The sequence below is a fragment of the Bison bison genome, unplaced genomic scaffold (genome assembly GCF_000754665.1).
Source record: "Bison bison bison isolate TAMUID 2011002044 unplaced genomic scaffold, Bison_UMD1.0 scf7180017864250, whole genome shotgun sequence".
Classification (NCBI taxonomy): domain Eukaryota; kingdom Metazoa; phylum Chordata; class Mammalia; order Artiodactyla; family Bovidae; genus Bison; species Bison bison.
Genome location: NW_011494822.1, coordinates 28,903 through 49,186, shown reverse-complemented (window position 1 = coordinate 49,186; position 20,284 = coordinate 28,903). Strand labels below are relative to the sequence as shown.

Here is a 20,284-nt window from a genome sequence, read left to right as displayed (position 1 = left end):
CAGCTTTTAGGTTGTGGATCTTTTCAAGTCAACAAATTGTGTCAGTTTGGGGGCTTTTCACTTTGCTTACCCCTGGTTTCTCCAGGTGACAGTCTTGCCTGCTCTTTTGTACTATTGAATTCTAGTATCTCGCTCACAAGCACTCGGACACTGCCAAAATCAGGGAATTTAACTCTGTGCAACAGGAGTTTCTTTCCCTTGGAAATCCATGTCCCCAGCTCCATGAAGTTTCTTGGGTTCTGTCCCAGCCCCTCAGTCTCACCCTTCATGAGCCCAGGTTCCCAGAGCTCTGCCTTCACATCCTTCCTGTTCAACCTCTTATCTGTATCATCCCCAATCACCACTTCAGTTAATGTCTCCACCATCAGCACAGTGAGTGGGGTTTTGACTAGTAGATAAATGGAAAGGAAATAAGGAAGCTTAAGAAAAGGAAGAGAAGGGAGGTCTCCAAACATTCAGAGATGCAGAATGCTCATCTTCTAATTTTTAGCTTGTGCAATTCTTTTCAGTCGACAATTCTCAAAGTGTGGTCCCCGGACCAGCAGCACCTGCATCGCCTGAGACCTCGCAAAAATGGAAGCTCTCAACCCTAGAGCTACTCAGTCAGAAATTCTGGGGTGGGGCCCAGCAACCTGTATTTTAGCAAGCCTTCCAGTTAATTCCCACTCATGCTAAAGTTTGAGAACCATCAAACATTTGACTTTTTTTTTTTTCTATAATTTTTCGGGACCTGCTAGGAAGTTGAAATTCCACAGCAGTTTTTGAATTCCTGATATACCCTTATTTTTTCACGTGATTGTTAAGAAAGTGAATGCTGCATGTTGAGATGCATTGGCTGAGACATTTTAAGGGAGGCATCATATACAGTAATGGCATTACTGATTAAGAACTGTATTCACCACAGAAAGGATCATTAACTGATTTTATGACACTTACGAGGGCTAATGTTTAGCTCACTGATTTATGAACATCACATCAGTCTCCCTTTTAAAAGTTAAATCTCTTCAGTTTTTGATCACAGTTGAGGAGAAGACATTGATTGATTATGTGTATTAGCGCTCCGTGACTACAAACAACTCCCCATATTATCCCAGGAGGCTGTGAATGAGTCTCATTACAGGTTCCCATGTAAAGGCAAAGAGTCAGACATGACTGAGCAACTGAATAAAAGCAACAATGTATAGGCACAAGAGGGTAAGGTTGATGCTGCCCCTGAGGCTGCTAACTTTTACCCACTATTACCCTCTTTTAAAGGAAAAATCCCCCTGCCTCTTGGCACTCTGAGTTTGAATGTTTGGGATTTCCAAAGTGTAGTCTAAATGAGGAAATGGAAGAGTGAGCACTGGAAGCCTTTAGTCCATTGTTTGGAATATTTTCCTGGTTATGTAGATGAATGATGAGTGAAAATTTTGCAAGAAGGAGGACCCCTTCCAGGGTCCGAGAGTGGCTCTTATCTGTTGTTGTTTAGTTACTAAGTTGCGTCTAACTCTTTGCAAACCCTTGGACTGCAGCATGTCAGGCTTCCCTGTCCTTCACTATCATCTCCCTGAGTTTGCTCAAACTCATGCCCATTGAGTTGGTAATGCCTTCCAACCATCTCATTCTCTGTTTCCCCCTTCTCCTTCTGCCTTCAATCTTTTCAAGAACCAGGATCTTTTCCACTGAGTTGGCTCTTTGTATCAGGTGGAGAGTATTGGAGCTTCAGCTTCAGCAGCAGTTCTTCTCATGAGTATTCAGGGTTGATTTTCCTTTCCAGACCAGCATTTACTGGTCTGATCTCCTTGCAGTCCAAGGGACTCTCAAGAATCTTCTCCAGCACTGTGATCAAAAGCATCAATTCTTCTGTGCTCAGTCTTCCTTATGGACCAACTCTCACATCTGTATGTGACTACTGAAAATACCATAGCTTTGAATACATGGACGTCAAGGGCCTTAGGAAGCATCATTACCAACAAAGCTAGAGGAGGTGATGGAATTCCAGTAGAGCTATTTCAAATCCTAAAATATGATGCTGTGAAAGTGCTGTACTCAATATGCCAGCAATTTGGAAAACTCAGAAGTGGCTGGAAAAGGTCAGTTTCATTTCAATCCCAAAGAAAGACAATGCCAAAGGATGTTCAAATGACCACACAATTGCACTCATCTCACACACCAGCAAAGTAATGCTGAAAATTCTCCAAGCCAGGCTTCAATAGTACATGAACCATGAACTTCCAGATGTTCAAGCTGGATTTAGAAATGGCAGAGGAACCAGAGATCAAATTGGCAACAACCATTGGATCATTAAAAAAGCAAGAGAGTTCCAGAAAAACATCTACTTCTGCTTTATTGACTATGCCAAAGCCTTTGACAGTGTGGATCACAATAAACTGTGGAAAATTCTTCAAGGGGTGGGAATATCAGGCCATCTTACCTGCCTCCTGAGAAATCTGCATACAGGTTAAGAAGCAACAGTTAGAACTGGACATGGAACAACAGACTGGTTCCAAATTGGGAAAGGAGTACATCAAGGCTGTATATTGTTACCCTTCTTATTTAACTTATATGCAGAGTACATCACGTGAAATGCCAGGCTGGATGAAGCACAAGTTGGAATCAAGATTTCTGGGAGAAATACCAATAACCTCAGATATTCAGATAACACAACCCTTATGGCAGGATGTGAAGAAGAACTAAAAAGCCTCTTGATGAAAGTGAAAGAGGAGAGTGAAAAAGTTGGCTTAAAACTCAACATTCAAAAAACAAAGATCATACCATCTGGTCCCATCACTTCATGGCAAATAGATGGGCAAACAATGGAAACAGTGACAGGCTTTATTTTCTTGGGCTCCAAAATCACTGCAGATGGTGACTGCAGTCATGAAATTAAAAGACTTGCTCCTTGGAAGAAAAGCTATGACCAACCTAGACAGTATATTAAAAAACAGAGACATTACTTTGCCTATAAAGGTTCATCTAGTGAAAGCTATGGTTTTTCCACTAGTCATGTATGGATGTGAGAGTTGGACCATAAAGCTGAGTGCTGAAGAATTGATGCTTTTGAACTGTGGTGTTGGAGAAGACTCTTGAGAGTCCCTTGGACAGCAAGGAGATCCAACTAGTCCATCCTAAAGAAAATCAGTCCTGAATATTCATTGGAAGGACTGATGCTGAAGCTGAAGCTCCATCATTTGACCATATGGTGTGAAGAACTGACTCTTTGGAAAAGATCCTGATCCTGGGAAAGACTGAGGGCAGGAGGAGAAGGGGATGATAGAGGATGAGATGGTTGGGTGGCATCACTGACTCGATGGGCATGAGTTTGAGCAGGCTCCAGGAGTTGGTGATGGATAGGGAAGCCCAGCATGCTGCAGTCCATTGGGTGGCAAAAAATGGAATACAACTGGGAAACTGAACTGAACTGATATGGACCTTTGCCAACAAAATGATGTTTCTGGTTTTTAGTATGCTGTCTAGGTTTGTCATAGCTTTCCTTCCAAGGAGCAAGAGCTTGCAGGCAAATTCTTTACTGTCGGAGCCACTGTGGAAGCCAGCTCTTATCTAGTGCTCAAAAATGAATTTTCCAAGGAGATAACACACGCTGACAAAGCAAGAGACATCACTGAGGAGGAACACCGAAGTGGAGAGTAGTAGGGTTGGGGAACCCAGGAGGACTGGTCTGCCACATGGTTCACAGTCTCAGGCTTTACGGTAATTGTTTAGTTTCTGGGTTGTCTCTGACCAATCAGTCTGACTCAGGGTCCTTCCTGGTGGCACATGCATCACTCAGTCAAATGGGTTCCAGTGAGAAGGATTCTGGAGGTTGGTAGGACATACAGACTGAAATCTCCTCTCTACTCTTAATCTTTCCCACATTCTTCCAGTTGGTGGTAGCTTGTTAGCTCCATGTTCCTTACCAGGACATCCTGTCATAAGATAACTAATGTAAGTGGTTACTACTGTGCCTGGCCACGGTGGGCAGTTTGGGTCAGTGGTCCCCCTAACAGAAAGATTCCATCAAACTTCCTTGATCTTGTGATAATGGCCTGACTCCTGTTTCCAGGTGCTCAGACTCAAAGGAGCTCCATCAACCTTCTTCCTCTGTCTTCACTCTCAGTTCACTTCAGTCACTCAGTCGTGTCTGACTCTTTGTGACCCCATGAATCGCAGCATGCCAGGCCTCCCTGTCCGTCACCATCTCCCGGAGTTCACTCAAACTCACATCCATCGAGTCGATGATGCCATCCAGCCATCTCATCCTCTATCGTCCCCTTCTCCTCCTGCCCCCAATCCCTCCCAGCATCAGAGTCTTTTCCAATGAGTCAACTCTTGGCATGAGGTGGCCAAAGTACTGGAGTTTCAGCTTTAGGTTTAGTAAGTTCCATCATGTGCTTTGTCTTTCATCTGTACCCCCCAAACACATAGGATTTTCATGGACAGCACAATGTTTTTCTGTTATATCATTAACTGAAATAAATACATAAATAGTACTCCTCTTCTGGTTGATTTGGTAGAAATTCATTATTAGAATGGCAAAGGGAAAGTATCAGGTAATTTCAGGTCTTCCCATGGTCACCCCATTGATTCAACTGTCACACGACTTGAAAAACAACAGGAGAATTCGCCGGTTATGTGTCCTCTACTTGGACGGTGATTATCCTTACGGACTCAATATGATTTGCATCTGTTTGTGATGAAGCATTTTATACATGTGACCAAAATACCTTTGTTCAAAATAGGATCATACTAGCACTACTGTACCTTTACTGCTAATTTTTATTTTATTCCCAAATAGAATATATGCTATTCTCAACTGAAGGTTTGGCTGACTACACCTGTGAACAAAATTTTGCCTGATGCCTGTTGGGTAAGTAAAGTTTTATTGGAACACAGCTATGCCCACTCTTTTACATATTACTTAATGCTGATTTTGTGCTCTCATGGTAAGGTGGAATAGCTGGGACAGAGGTTATATAGTCTTTAAAGCCAAAAAAAGTTTACTGTCTGATTCTTTGCAGGAAGTTTGCCCACCCCTGTCAACTGCATCACTTAATGACACCAAGAGAGACAGCCTCAAGGGTTAGGCACAGACTGGCTTCTTTACGACGTGAAATCAGGTAAAGGCTGCTTCTTTCCTGTTTCAGCTCTGCCCATGTCACCAAAGCCTTGGCTCCCTGTAACCGATGCTGAATAGAAATACAGAGACAGAGTTTGGAGGGAATGAAAGATGGCTTTATTCCTCTGCCAGTCACGGGGGGAAGACACGGCAGGCTACATCTCAAGAACTGTGCCCCACCCCCAACATGGGCAGTCGGGGGGATCACAAAGGTGGAGCTCGCAGTCCGGGGTATATGGTAAGAACAAAGCAGTGAGAGTCTTGCTTGCTTCTTTTTCTTGCCTTTTTTCAAAACAGAGCTGCTGTCAGGTAGCCCAGTAATCAGGTCTGTTTGTCTCCGGTTTATCAGCCTGAGACCTTTTTTCTTAAATGTAAAAAGCTACAAGGGGTGGTCTGTTACAAGCGAGCACAGATTCTCTTCCTATATAGGTCATTACAGAATATTGAGTAGATTTCCCAAGTGCTATACAGTAGGTTCTTGTTAGTTATCTATTTTACATATAGAAGTGTGTGTATGTTAATCCCCAGCTTCTAATTTATCCCTCCCTCCCGTGTTTCCTCTTTGGTAACCATGTTTGTTTTAAAAATCTGTGAGCCTATTTCTGTTTTGTAAATAAATTCATTTGTATCATTAAAAAATTAGATTCCACATATGGGGATATCATATGATATTATCTTTTTGCATCTTTTTTCTTAAATGTAAAAAGCTGCAAGGGGTAGGGCTTCCCTGGTGGCTCAGAGGTTAAAGCATCTGCCTGGAATGCAGGAGACCTGGGTTCGATCCCTGGGTCGGGAAGATCCACTGGAGAAGGAAATGGCAACCCACTCGAGTACTCTTGCCTAGATAATCCCAAGGAGGGAGGAGCCTGGTAGGCTACAGTCCATGGGGTCGTAAAGAGTCGGACATGACTGAGTGACTTCACTTTCACTTATGTTTCTCTGTCGGACTTACTTCACTTAGTATGATCATCTCTAGATCCATCCATGTTGCTGCAAATAGCATTATTTTGTGCTTTTTTTATGGCTAATATTCTATTATATATATGTACCACATCTTCTTTATCCAGTCATCTGTTAATAAGTAGCTACATTTTGGGGACAATTTGTTATGCAGCTATAGATAACCATTACACAGGAGGAAAAAACAAACAAACAAAAAAAAACGACAACCCAGAGCTGAATGAGGGAATGGTATAGCTTTCAGCTTGATAGAACTTGTTCAGTCTGCTTTAGTTAAGTTAAATGCAATTGGAGAATATTATGCAGCTATTAATAAATTATCCCCCTTTAGAAGCAGACTGTTAATTTGACATGAGTTCAGACATCCCCACCTATTTTTAAACACATGCTGGGGCTCGCTGTCCTCTCATAGGTTTGCATAGTGTGCTGGGTCTTCAGCTATCTTTATGCATAGACGTAATATCTAAGCTCCTGTGGAAAAATGGCCTTATACATATGAACTGGCTAATATTTATACAAAAGAAAATGCCAGAAAAATGCTTACTTTGTATTGAGCTGCTGCTATTTCTTTCTTTGAAAATGAAACTATGGCACATCACAGATACAGGTGTGGACTTTGCAAACATTCCCGCTTTGACCCATGCTCACTTGGTGGAACAGCTGTCATGCTCAGCAGCTTCTAGCACCTGCGCTCTGCAGAGGAGCCGTGCGCAGCGGGCACTGGGCAGCTGCAGCTGCCCCAGCATCACCCCAGCTGGATCCGCTCACCCCGCTGCCCCTCAGACCCCTGGCAGCTGCCTGAGTGGCTGTCAGCCAGAGCTGTGCCGGCAGCGGGAGCAGGACTCAGCTGCCAGGGCTGCTTGGCCCAAGATAAGCTGCTTCTGGAAAAGACAAATCAACTCAACTTGTATGCTCTGCTCTTCTTCGGTCATTCTCATCTGCAGAATCTTGAAGCTATTTTCTGAACATGGGTATATGCTTAGAAAGCACACAGCCCTGGACACGTGGACACACACTCAGACACACATGTGTGTGCAGACACCTTCGTTCTCATGTTTGCTTCATGTGGATGGTTAACAGAGCTGAAGAGTCCTCTGGAGCTTGTCCATCCAGTGCCTTTAAACCGACCATCCCTTGCTGTACCTTGGGGGTGATTTTTAAATGCAGATTTGGAGTCCCGTCCTGACCTAGTTGGATCAGTTGCTGGTGTTGGCACCCAGGAGTCTGTATTTACGACGGATGGTAGTTTGCCCATAGCCATCTCCACCCACCAAGTCACCCTATATGTTTGGTGAGTGGTGACCTGTTTTAGTTTATTTATGCTGCTGTTAACAGGCTTCCCAGGTAGCGGAATGGTAAAGAATCCACCTGCCAATGCAGGAGAAACAGGAGACGTGGGTTTGATCCCCGGGTTAGGAAGATTCCCCTGGGGGAGGAAACAACAACCCATTTCACTATTCTTTCCTGGGAAATCCCATGCACAGAACAGTCAGGCGGGCCACAGTCCATGGGGTTGCAAAGAATCAGACATGACTGAGCAAACACGCCGTAACAACGTACCATATAGACTCACGGGCTTGAACCAGAGGTGTTTACTGTCGTGTAGCTCGGAAGGCCAGCAGTCCAGACTCGAGATGCCTGCAGGCTGGTTCCTTCTGAGGCTGGGAAGGAGGACCTGATTTCAGGAGTCTCTCCTCAGCTTGTAGACAGCCGTCTTCTCTGTGTCTCTCAACAGGGTCTTGCCCCGTGTGTGTCCAAATGTCCCCTTTTTATAGGGACACCCATCTTATTGGATTGGGACCCACACTAATGACCTCATTTTAATTTGATTTCAGCCTTTAAGACCCTCTCTCCACATACAGTCATGGTCTGAGGTACTGGGGTCAGGACTCTAACGTGTCTTTTTGGGGAATACAATTCAACCCATTGAATACTTTGAATGGTAACAGATCCAACTTTGACTTTTTTCCAAACTTTGGAGTTTTACCCTTCACTTCCTCCAGAAGCTCCCTGCTTCAACAGTCAATAATGAGGTGTTGAGAAACCATGGGTTGCTGGGTGGTGATAGCCCATAATAGTATGTCCTGAATTTTCCACAATAATAACATGATCATGGCTATGTTTATGGGCACTTACTATCTGTGCAAAGTGTCTTACATGCATTATTCAATTTTAACTTTCACAGCAAACTTTGAAGAAATTGCTGTCATGTCTCCTAATTTAGAAATAATAAGCCTGAGGCATAAGGAAATTGGGTAATTTGGCCAAGACCTCAGAATTAAGGCTTCCCTTGTGGCTTAACTGGTAAAGAATCCGCCTGCAATGCGGGAGACCTGGGTTTGATCCCTGGGCTGGGAAGATCCCCTGGAGAAGGGAAAGGCTACCCACTCCAGTATTCTGGCCTGGAGAATTCAGTGGACTGTATAGTCCATGGGGTTGCAAAGAGTTGGACATGACTGAGCGACTTTTCACTTTCAGAAGTAGTAGATGCAGGTTAGGGCCCCAGTCCAGGTCAGAACAATTCTAGAAGCCATCCTTTTCTCTATTGTATGTTAATTGTTATAAAGTTTTCAGTTCAGTTCAGTTCAGTCGCTCAGTCATGTCCGACTCTTTGAGACCCATGGACCACAGCACACCAGGCTTCCCTGTCTTTCACCAGCTCCTGGAGCTTGCTCAAACCCATGTCCATTGAGTCGGTAATGCCATACAACCATCTCATCCTCTGTTGTCCCCTTCTCCTCCTGCCTTCAATCTTTTCCAGCATTAGGGTCTTTTCTAATGAGTCAGTTCTTTGCATCAGGTACCCAAAATATTGGAGTTCCAGCATCAGCATCAGTCCTTCCAATGAATATTTAGGACTGATCTCCTTTAGGATAGACTGGTTGGATCTCCTTGCAGTCCAAGGGACTCTCAAGAGTCTTCTCCAACACCACAGTTCAAAAGCATAAATTCTTTGGTGCTCAGCTTTCTTTGTGTTCTAATTGTTACCAAAGCCTCTTTGCATTTAGCTGGTCTTTCTTCCCTATCTCATTGGTCTAACTTTTTTGTTCCCCTTCTGTAGCCTGAGTGACTACATTCTTTCCTCATTTTCAGATGCTTCCATAAGATTTCTAGGCCCTTTTGAGCCCTTAGTTTTCCAGGGTCCACACCCCTGTTCTTTCCTTGGGTGCATGCCCAGCATCCTCTGACCACAGTCCACCTCTTGGACCCTCCGGTTGGCTGATATGCATCTTAACGTGTTGTCCCGGTGTAGACTGGAGCTAGGTTTACACATAGTCTTGCTATAAATGAGCTGGCTTATTATGCTCAGAGTAAAGAAACATCTCCCAGTCAAGTGTGCTTGTTGTCCCATCAAGACAGACCACACAGCTTCTGTTCCTTCCACGTAAGTACATCAGAATATGGGCTAAGCACACATTGTGGGCCAGGACTCTATGTATACATCACCCTAAGCAATGCATTCCCACTGTGTTGACCAGGGCAAAGTTACAAACCAAGGAAAGTGAGCCTCAGTATCCCGGGGGACAAGACCCTACTGTTGGTACCATTTCTGGGGTTTCCAGCTCACTGTACAGTGCCGACCACAAACTCCCCTCTTAAGCGGGTTTATCATGGTTGGAATTATTTGGAATTATCCAGGGCTTATTCCAGCCTCTGGAACTGGGAAGGACTCTCCTTCTCTCCATCTTACACTCTTTGGTTTATACAGTTGCCCTTTAGGTAACCTTAGAATTCTAGAGATGGTCATTGTCCCACATCCATGGTTTTGTACTTGGCCTGCTGCGTATGGAGGAGATTGACATCACCAACTTGTGCAGGGCTGTTCAGTGTGGTTGATTTCAGTGTCTATTATGGGACAAGAACCCAGCTGCTAGCCTCCTTCCCCTCCCTCCCAAACAGTGATGAGCTCTGGCTCCAGGTGTTCTAGATTCTGGGGTCCCTGCAGTTGAACAAGACACATAGGGTTCCTGCTCTCAGGGGCGTTCTAATGGTGGATTGACAGGTGACAAACAAGTAAGCCCATGAAGTGTGCTCTGGTTGTGTTAACTGCAATGATGGAAATAAAACAGGATAACAAAGGGTGTATGTGTGTGTGTGTGTGTGTGTGAGCCTTCTTCTACCAAGTCTGTCCAGTGCTCAACTTTCTAGCTTCTAATTTTTGCTTTCTTAGTACACCTACAGTCTCTTGATACATCCTGTGTCAGTACCAGCTCACCTGTCTCAGCCCCCTTAGTTTGTCAGGTGAAGTTCTGCAAAGTGACTTTTGAATTTACCCCAATAGTGGAGTTAAATTAAATATGCAATCAACCAGCTTAAAACTACAAGTGGTTCCTGCCAATGTTTTCAGTCAGCCCGGCACGATTCTGGACTTCAGATATGATATGAACTCCTCGACACCACCTCTATTTTGTGAGAGTCGGTGGAAGCAGAGCAGAGCCCTGGAGAAATTGCAGAGTCCAGCAAGATGGTCTTTGTTTCCTGTTCCTCTGCCCTTTCAACTCCTTGACAATGCCCCTGTCCACCTCTCAGCCCTCGTCATCCTGGATCCTCTCCACTAATCAAAACAAGAAAAAAGAGGCTATCATTTATTTATGATTAGGAGGAAAATCAGGGTCACGGTTACCAGGCCTGGGACCCTCTTTTCAGGAATAACGGTGCATTTTTCAATAACCTCCACAGTTCTCATTCTTGAGGACCTCCAGCTTTGCCAAGCAAGTTCTAGGTCAGGGACCCTGGCAGGTCATCACACAAGGAAAGAGGAGCTATGAGGCCAGTGCTGGCCCCGCCTACATCAGTAAGGCCCAGACAAGGCAACCAGGGATGAGATCCATATCAGAACAAATACTGCCTTCCATGGAGGGCAAAGGCCCTCAAGTCCGGGGATGGAGAGAAGGCTCTTTCAGGCCTTTTCCCTGAGGTTCGACAGGACAGAGCTGATGGTCATATTGAGTGTCCTAGAGCCCCTACTTGGGCTATAACTCAGGGAAAATGATCTCAGGCTGCTTTTTAAAATTAACATTTTAGGAACCACTCTCCTCTTGTGGAGTGGGAGGGCCTACCCTCTTTAAACGACATCTCAGACACGAGCCACCTAAGCTGCCTGTCTGCTGGGCACTGGGGGTGGGGTGGGGAGTCTGGGTGCTATCCTGAGCCCAGCCTCTGGGTCCCTGGGAGACCCCGCTCTGGGTTGGAGCAGTTCCCAGGGCAACCTCCCAGCCTGCTTCTGAGTGGTCTCTGGATTGGGTCAGGTCATCTCGGTTACTTCTGGGCTACTGACGGGGTAATCCAAGCAGGGGCTGGGGCATCCGGGCTCCCCCGGCTGCAGCCCCAGGCCCGAGTCCAGTCCAACTTCCTTGGAGTTCTACCCTGTGGGGTGACTACCCCTTTTCCTGGCTCTTCCCCACTGGCTCCCTCCCTTTGCTGCCTTCACAGAGTGTGTGGCTCCCTCTCCCCTCATTCCTCCCCTTCCTTTAGCCTCTGTTCTTTCCTCCTCCTGTGCAAAGATTTTCAGCTCCACAGAGCTCATTTCCTGAGTATCATCTGTCCATCTTTGCACTAAGTCTCTGCCTCTAGGCAGAGGCACCGGAAGCTTGGGCCAAAACTGGAAGCCGGAAGTGAGAAGTGAGAAGCCAGAAGCAGCAAGTGGGAAGTGAGAAGCAGGAAGCAGTTGTTTCTGCTGCTTCCAGATTCCTTCCTTTGGGGCCCAAGAAACTTCATCCTGGTCAAGACCAGTGAGATTAGGGATGCAGAGAATCCTGCCCTTGGGGCTAAACTGTAGAAAATATTCAGGAAGATGGTTAACCAGGATGCTGATTTCAGCGACAAAGCAAGGTGAGATAAGGAAAATTATCAGGGAGCTACTGCAGAAATGATTTTAATAACTATCATATGAATGAGTGACATGATCCACGGCTACTTGTCACGAGGTGGATAAACACTTATGCATATCAAAAAATGTCAACCTGACTTTGAGGCAAGTTGACATTAATTGTAGAGGCAAATCCAGCTGATATATGTCCCACCTTCCTGGTGAATTGCTCAGGTAGCATGGTCTAAAAAACAACTAGAGACACTGGCCTGTAATGAACACGGTGTGGACATCTCACTGTGAACATTTTATCACATATGCTACTTCAGTTCAGTTCAGTTCAGTCCCTCAGTCGTGTCCGACTCTTTGCGACCCCATGAATCGCAACACACCAGGCCTCCCTGTCCATCACCAACTCCCGGAGTTCACTCAAACCCACGTCCATCAAGTCGGTGATGCCATCCAGCCATCTCATCCTCTGTCATCCCCTTCTCCTCCTGCCCTCAATCCCTCCCAGCATCAGAGTCTTTTCCAATGAGTCAGTTTTTCACATGAGGTGGCCAAAGTACTGGAGTTTCAGCTATAGCATCATTCCTTCCAAAGAACACCCAGGGCTGATCTCCTTCAGAATGGACTGGTTGGATCTCCTTGCAGTCCAAGGGACTATCAAGAGTCTTCTCCAACACCACAGTTCAAAAGCATCAATTCTTTGGCGTTCAGCTTTCTTCACAGTCCAACTCTCACATCCATACATGACCACCGGAAAACCCATATCCTTGACTAGATGGACCTTTGTTGGCAATGTAATGTCTCTGCTTTTGAATATGCTATCTAGGTTGGTCATAACTTTCCTTCCAAGGAGTATTTGGGTTTCCTTCTTTTCAGAGTTGACATGTCATGTAAAAATTGAGTGCAAATAAAACTGTCCTGTCATGTAGTATTTCAAATGCTCTCTCAGATCTGTTTCTAAAGCATGCACTCTCAACGGGAGTAATTCTGCACTCAAAGGGTGGTGAAAAATCCTTTTTTAGTGCATAATTTGTATAGCTTTTTATGAACAAAGCACAGATATATAATACATAAATAGATATACAGTATGTCTTTAGTCTTAATATTCCACTGGGAAGTGATTAGGACAAAAATATCTAAAAAGAATCTTTGAGGGGTAGAGGTGATAAAAATTGAGTTGAGAAACATTACTTTAAATGGATGATACTTTTGTGAAGGTCTCTATTTTAAAGTATGATCTCCTAGTTAATTTTTAAATTAGAGATCCAGATTTTCAGATCTTGAGCTGCTTAAGACAAGACAGATCTATAGCAAGTCACTTACTGCTAGAAGGCAACATCCATCCCTCTTTCCCACAGCATGGAGGCCCCCAGGAGAGTCTTCCAGCCGGGAAGTCTGTGCCATGCTATTTTAAAATAATAAGGCTGCTTATTGTCCACAGCCCGTGAAAGCAGTCTCATTATTGTTTTATGGTCAGATCTCTTTGGTAATAATAGTACTGATAATTACAACACTGTGTTTCATCAAACCAAGACTCAATTGATTGTAAGATGTGCAGTTAAAGTTTGACACGGTGCCAGGATGCTGCAGACTGTCATATGCATGGAAGAAATGGTAAAATGTGGGAGAACTGGAGCAATGAAATGTAGAACCAATAGCTGACAACTGGTGAGCCTTCACCACGTGCCTGGTGTATCTCAATGAATAATTTCAACAGTAATGCTGATTACGTATGATGGTACTTATTACTACCTCTATTTTTCAGATGAGGATAACTGAGGTTCAGAGAGGTTAAGTAACTTGCCAAGGATTGTACAACTTCAAAATGGTGGAAGAAGGAATCAACTAGAGGACTCCAGGACCTTCATGCCTTGACTTGTGAGGAACACAAGGCTGCATCTTTTCTTGTTCTATCCCCCATTACCTGGAAAAGCAGGTTCACCTCCATTCATTCAATGTCCAAGTTTCTGGAAAAATGTACAAGATAGAATTCTTGTAACTTTCAAATTCAAGAGGTGGAAGTTATTTTATAAAGAAAGGTTTTGAAAAGAACGCTTTGATAAGGCAGCATCTGCATGCCCTCCTGACCCAATTTAGCTTGAACTTGGGGTTGGTCCTGACTCCTACCTCCCACAGTGGGATTGTGGCTGGACATTCACCTTTTTGTGTCTGTCAGTCCTAAAGTTTGAGCCTCATAAATCTAGGCTCCGATAGTCCAACAGTGTCACTAATGAGCTCCTGGAGGATGAGACATTAAACCCACATTTCCAGTAGGTTTACAGTCTTCTGCTTTGGGTTACTGTCTGGGGGTGGTGTTCTGTTTCTATCTCTTCTTTGCCTTCATTCAGATTGCTGTTCTGTAAAGGATCCTGGCTGTCCAGAGTATATTTAGCTCATTTGGCAGGGACACTTTCTTAACAGTATAGAGATAACCAATTGTATAGTTTATATTGGAATTGAGGATTTTGCCTCCCTCAAGAATATTATAATCTTAACTACTGTTTGAGGCTCCATTGCTTTTAGATAAATACAAAAATGTGTTTTTGCTTCCCCTATTCTAGTGAGCGGTTTTTCAAATGAACTGTAACCGAGGCTTTCTCTGTTTGCATTGAGAGTCATCTCAGGTTTATTTAAAAAACCTAATAAAAATGTGAGCTGCACACAACTAGGCCAAAGCAGAGGAATGAAAAGAAATTGTTTGGTGAGGATTTTGCAGAACAATGGGACGAGGCTGTTGCTCACAGAAGGACTTAGTTTTTTTCTCAGGAGGGGGAAGTTTACATCTGCCCACCCCAGCTAGTCACTCCAGAAGGTTCACATGACCCTTCACCCTTCATACAAAGCGATCCCACACATCTGAGGCAGAGACTCCTTCCACGTGACCTCAGTTAGATTGAGGTGCCTTTCTAGTAAGTTCTTTTCTGGCTTTGTGCATTATAAAGCCTCTTGAAGTTATTTTAAACCAAAACAAACAAAAATCTCAAGAGATGATGTCTCCCTGAGCTTACGCTTACCTGGTGATGTTTATCCTGCCAATTTCTGGACTGAAAAGCACCCCACCTACGTTAACTGTTGTTGTTCAGTCACTAAGTCACATATGACTCTTTGTAACTCCACGGATGGCAGCACGTCAGGCTTCCCTGTCCTTCACTATCTCCTGGCGTTTTCTCAAACTCATGTCCACTGAGTCAGTGTTAATTATGTATTTTGGCAAAAGTCAAAAGGACTGTTTCTCCCCCTAAGATTTATCCCTGGTTTTTGTTTACTTCAATAAATATTGTCAGTTGAATAAACAAACTTTGGCCAGCGGCTGGGCTGGTGTTTGGTTCTGTTTCTTGCGAGGGTTGAGTACTGTGGTCTTTTAACTTGCATTCACGTCATCTGTGATTCCCTGGTACCCGAGCAGAAGGGATGCTCACCACAGTTGGTCCGAGGAGTCTCTTCCTGACCACACTTTCAGTGACATGTCAGGGCCTGAAACTAGCCTCAAGGGAGCATTTACACCCCAGAAATTGGCAAGCCCTACAAATCATGGCAGGCTTCCCTGGTGGCTCAGTGGTAAAGAATTCACCTGTCAAGCAGGAGACCTGGGTTTAATCCCTGGGCCAGGAAGATCCCCTGGAGAAGGGAATGGCAACCCACTCCAGTATTCTTGCCTGGAAAATCCCATGGACAGAGGAGCCTGGCGGGTTACAGTCCCTGGGGTTGCAAAGAGTCAGATATGACGTAGTGACTAAACAACAACAACAGTAACAAATCATGGCCTACCCATTGCTCCCTGAGAGTCTGTTAAATATTTACAGCTGCCCAGTGCCCGTGGCTGTCACATCTCAGTGACTCAAGCCCTAGAAGACATGTTACAAGCGTTGGACAAAGAGTGATCATCCAGGAACGTGGTCTGGGGCTTCACCAACAGAGGAGAATGCTGGATGGTCCTACAACCATGCCTCTGCCATCAGTGAGCCAGAAGGTGTACATGTGCGTGTGTGCACAAGTGTGCACCTCTGTATGCATTCATGCATGCACCTGTGCACGTGCCCATGTGAACTGAAGTGAGCCTCTGCATGTGGCCGAGGCCCAGGCAACTCCTCCCTTCTGCATGGTTTCTCTTTCCTCCTCACCCTTCCCTCCCTGCCAGAGCCTGCCAGACCCGGCGGGGCATTCATTAGCCAGGCAAACAGGCAAACAGCTGCTCAGAGCTGAACACGCTTTGGGGGAATGAAGAGTGACCCCCAGGGCAACGTGAGGCTGGGGCCATGCCAATCACATCCTTCCCCTTCTCTCCTCCACCGCTCCTGCCTGCCCATTAAACTTAACATTCTGGGCCCTTTAAACAGGAGAAGATGCCTTGGCTGGGGCATTGGTGGGGAATGATGGGGGAGGGAAAGCTGATGTGGCCTGATGCCAGGCAGTTGGGGTGGGGGTGGGGTGAGAGTCTGGACCAGCCATGGTGTCAGAGCCTCCTGGCTTCTCCAGAATCTTCCAGCTGGGCCTCTTCCCCCTCATCACTGAAAATTCAGACTGACCTGAGGATACTGAACCTTTGTGAGCTCTTGGCTCTTGCCTGACCTCTGTAGATACTGCTTAGGCTCTTCGGGGTAGAGGCCTGAGTCATCACCAGAGTGAGAGATGTGAGCAGGAGCCCCGGCCTCCGCTTTGTGCCCTGAGGCTAGGCTGCTCCGTCCTTTTGTGGGCTTACGATTTGCCAGCATTTCTCTACAATCTTTATGTATCATAGAAGCCTTAAACCTCACAAGGATCCACTGGGGTCAGTCAGTCAGACTCTTTGCCACCCCATGTACTGCAGCACGCCAGGCCTCCCTGTCCATCACCAACTCCCAGAGTTTACTCAAACTCATGTCCATTGAGTCGCCATCCAACCATCTTATCCTCTGTCGTCCCTTTCTCCTCCTGCCTTCAGTCTTTCCTAGCATCAGGGTCTTTTGCAGTGAGTCAGTTCTTCGCGTCCATCAGGGCAGCTCCACCGGGGTAGGTAACTCGTATTCCCATTTCCCTGGTGGGTAAACAGACTCCAGGACTTGAAGTAACTTGTCCAAAATCTCACAGCCAGCAAGTGGGAGAAGCAGAACTGGAGGCCAAAGTTCCAGCCCTTCATCACCATTCAGTCTCTCAGGGGCCAGAGGCAAGTGTTCAGTTTAGTTGTGGGTTCCCTTGACTCTGTCTCCCACCGATGTAGAATCTCATATGTGACCCAGGAACGCTGGCTTCCCTGGGCCAGGAGAAGAATCCATGACTTCAGGAGCCTTTAACTCTTCCTGCATTACGTGTGCAACTGTGCTGCCCTGGGGAGACCACTGCTCTTAGACTCTGCAGGCAGGGCCCAGGGAGGTGGGAGTCCTTCCCCGAATCCGCCCTTTGCTCTGCTCTGGGGGAAACTATAGCCTAGTGAGTAGAGATTGTGGACAACTTGTGGACTTCACATTCCGCCAGGCCAGCTGCAGACCTTTGTGAGGGTACCCTCCCTGTACAAGAGGGTACCTCTGGGCACTGCTAGGGGTGGGGGTGAGTGCATAAGAAGCTTGAAAGGCAGCAGGAGATCACCACCATCATCCCCCAGGAGTTGCGGCAGGAGGACAGGGCCCATCTGAGAAGAGATGCAGAAATGTCCCAGGTGCCTGGTTGGCGGGGCCACGTGAGGCCCTGGACGTGTGTCATGGGTGGGCACTGTGAAATGAACTGAAAGCCCATGGCTGCCGGAGGCCGGGTGTTTGGGCCCTCCGTGCCCACCCTCACCCCCTAGACCTCTCAGAACCATCGCAGGGCTAGAGGACATTTACCTCCGAGGTGATGCCCTCCTAAAGTGAAAGTGAAAGTGAAATTCTCTCAGTCGTGTCTGACCCTTTGCATGCAACCTCATGGACTATACAGTCCATGGAATTCTCCAGGCCAGAATACTGGAGTGGTAGCCTTTCCCTTCTCCAGGGGAATCTTCCCAACCTAGGGATTGAACCCAGGTCTCCCACATTGCAGGTGGATTCTTTACCAGATGAGCCACCAGGGAAGCCCAAGAATACTGGAGTGGGTAGCCTATCCCTTCCCCAGCGGATCTTCCCAACCCAGGAATCCAGGTGCTTAAAACTTCCATAGACTGATGAACAGAGCAAGGAGGGGTAAACAGCCCCGATGGTGGTGGGGGCGGGGGCGGGGGGGAGCACCTGCTTGACTGTCTTCTACGGTTTCCAATCTTGCCTCTTCTAACGAGTCTAACCTCAGCCCGGATCAAATAAAGTCCTGGTTGTACTCCTTTCCTTAACTGGAATCACTTGTTTTGTTTGAGCATGGCTGTCATTTTGCTGCCTGCCTGTGAAAGGGAATAGGCTCAAATTTTACAGGTTCATGAATTTCATATATTTTCGATTTTCAGCAGGGTCTCCAGGCTGATTCCACATCTCTCTCCTGGTGACAGTTGTTCCAAAGACAGCAGTTCTTTATTATTATTATTTTGAAACTCTTTGTAATAGAACAAGGGCACTGACATGTCGGGGTTCATGGAGAGGTGTGTTTTTGTCCCAACCTGTTTACTGTTAGTAGATGTTAGATCAAATCTGATTTTCAGCAGGCCATAAAACATTTGACTGTTGGTATTTTTTGTCATTGCTTAGTTTGCTAAGACTCTTTTATGACCCCAGGGACTGTAGCCCATCAGGCTCCTCTGTCCATGGGATTCTCCAGGCAAGAATACTGGAGTGGGTTGCTATTTCCTTCTCCGGGGATCTTCCCGACACAGGAATCAAACTGGGATCTCCTGCATTGCAAGCAGATTCTTTACCACTGAGCCACCAGGGAAACTTCTATTAGTATCTAGATAATTACGAAAACATCCATTTCAGATGCTGTATTTTCCTAACAGTTCACTTTTGTTTTGGATAGAAGACTGTCAAGCTTTAAAATATTCTGTAGCCTGGGTGGCCTGGGTGGAAACATGGAGGTTCCTTCTGTGTTACACAAAGTGTAGAAGACTCTTTTTTTCCCCTTCACTTCCGAGGAAGAGGTTTTCTTGTACAGTAGAGCTCAGCCGAACCTGACATCTGCTCTCTGCCTCCGAGTTCTCAAAGGCGTGCTGAATAAAACTCAACAACAAATCTCAGAATGGTCCTTACTATCAGGTGTTGTGGGGATGACCCACAACAGTGTGTGTGATGTCCTCTTCACACGTGAGCGTGAGCCACATCTGGATGTGTGAGCATTCCAAAGTCCCCAAGGGGCACTTCCCAGGAGGAAGTGACAAGGTCAAGGTCAAGATCGCAGCCCTGACCTTGGCTAAAGCCACCTCTTGGTCTGTTCTTTCATCTTTTAGGTGTAGGAACTGCTACCCTCTCTCATGCGAAAATATCCCCTTGACCTTGTGATCATCAAAGACGCCTCAGCTGGTACTTTTCTAAGGAATCCTACATGGCCTGCATGAATCAGTCTTAAGATTGACCTGAAATTGTCTGCACATTGAAGGGCTAAGACAATCGGTTTCTCTCAGCCCTCCAAATTCAGCCCATGGGATGGGCCTCCATTCTTTACTCCTCCCTCTTTCCCAGCCTCTTACCAGGTGACTTTGCATCTCTGCTTATCAAGAGGTAACGTGTATTTCCCCACCTCTGCACATGACCTGGCCTTATGTCTTGCAGTGACTCAGTGAATGCAGCAGATGAGGCTGTGGGTACAGGCCTGACTCTGGGCCTCCAGAGACCCTGGGCACTTCTGTTCTCTCTCATGCATCTCTATGAGAACATGGCCGGGCTAGCCCATTTGAAGATGAAAGATCATGTGAAGTAGACCCAAGATGTCCCAGCCCAAGACCATCACAGACCTGCCCATCCCCATCCACGCTCCCCACCTATTGCAGACACGTGAGCATGGCAGCCAACGACACCCAAGCCCATTTAGCTGATTCAGAAACGATATTAATACATGGCCGTGGTTTTAAGGCACACAATTTGGGAGGCTTTTTGTTACTCATCAGTAACTAACTGATACACTTGGAGCACAATAAGTGTTTGTGAAAATAGATAATGTTTTTAGATTTTTATTCAGCTCATCAAATAAGCCCTGGATCCCCCACTGTGAGTCCCCATCCCGTAGGTCTCCCTATTCTAGTTCTCATTTACTTCTGCTCTCTCTGCTAAGTACATGCATCTGTCAGCTTCATAAATACTAGACATCATCCACTCTTCACATTTCATTTTCCTATATAGAGTCCAAGAAAAGAAAAAAGAAAAACAAATCAAAGTGCTCCTTCCTAGTGGGAGAAAGAGGAGAGTATATTAAATTGCTGGACTACATTATGTTGACACGAAAGTACAAGATGAGTGGCGACTCAATTCCAGGCACTGCAATTTGGTATCAATTTGATCTCCCTCTATCTCTTTAAAGCAGGAACATCAGTCCTCATTCTCACA

General features: G+C 45.8%; 1 long non-coding RNA gene across 1 annotated transcript; it reads left to right on the top strand.

Moving 5' to 3' along the window:
- The first annotated feature begins 4,771 nt into the window (after positions 1 to 4,771).
- Positions 4,772 to 14,005, top strand: LOC104994070. Its single transcript, XR_825906.1, has 3 exons — positions 4,772 to 4,846; positions 4,998 to 5,096; positions 13,639 to 14,005. It is a non-coding gene; the product is annotated as an uncharacterized LOC104994070 (long non-coding RNA).
- The last annotated feature ends 6,279 nt before the right edge of the window (positions 14,006 to 20,284 follow it).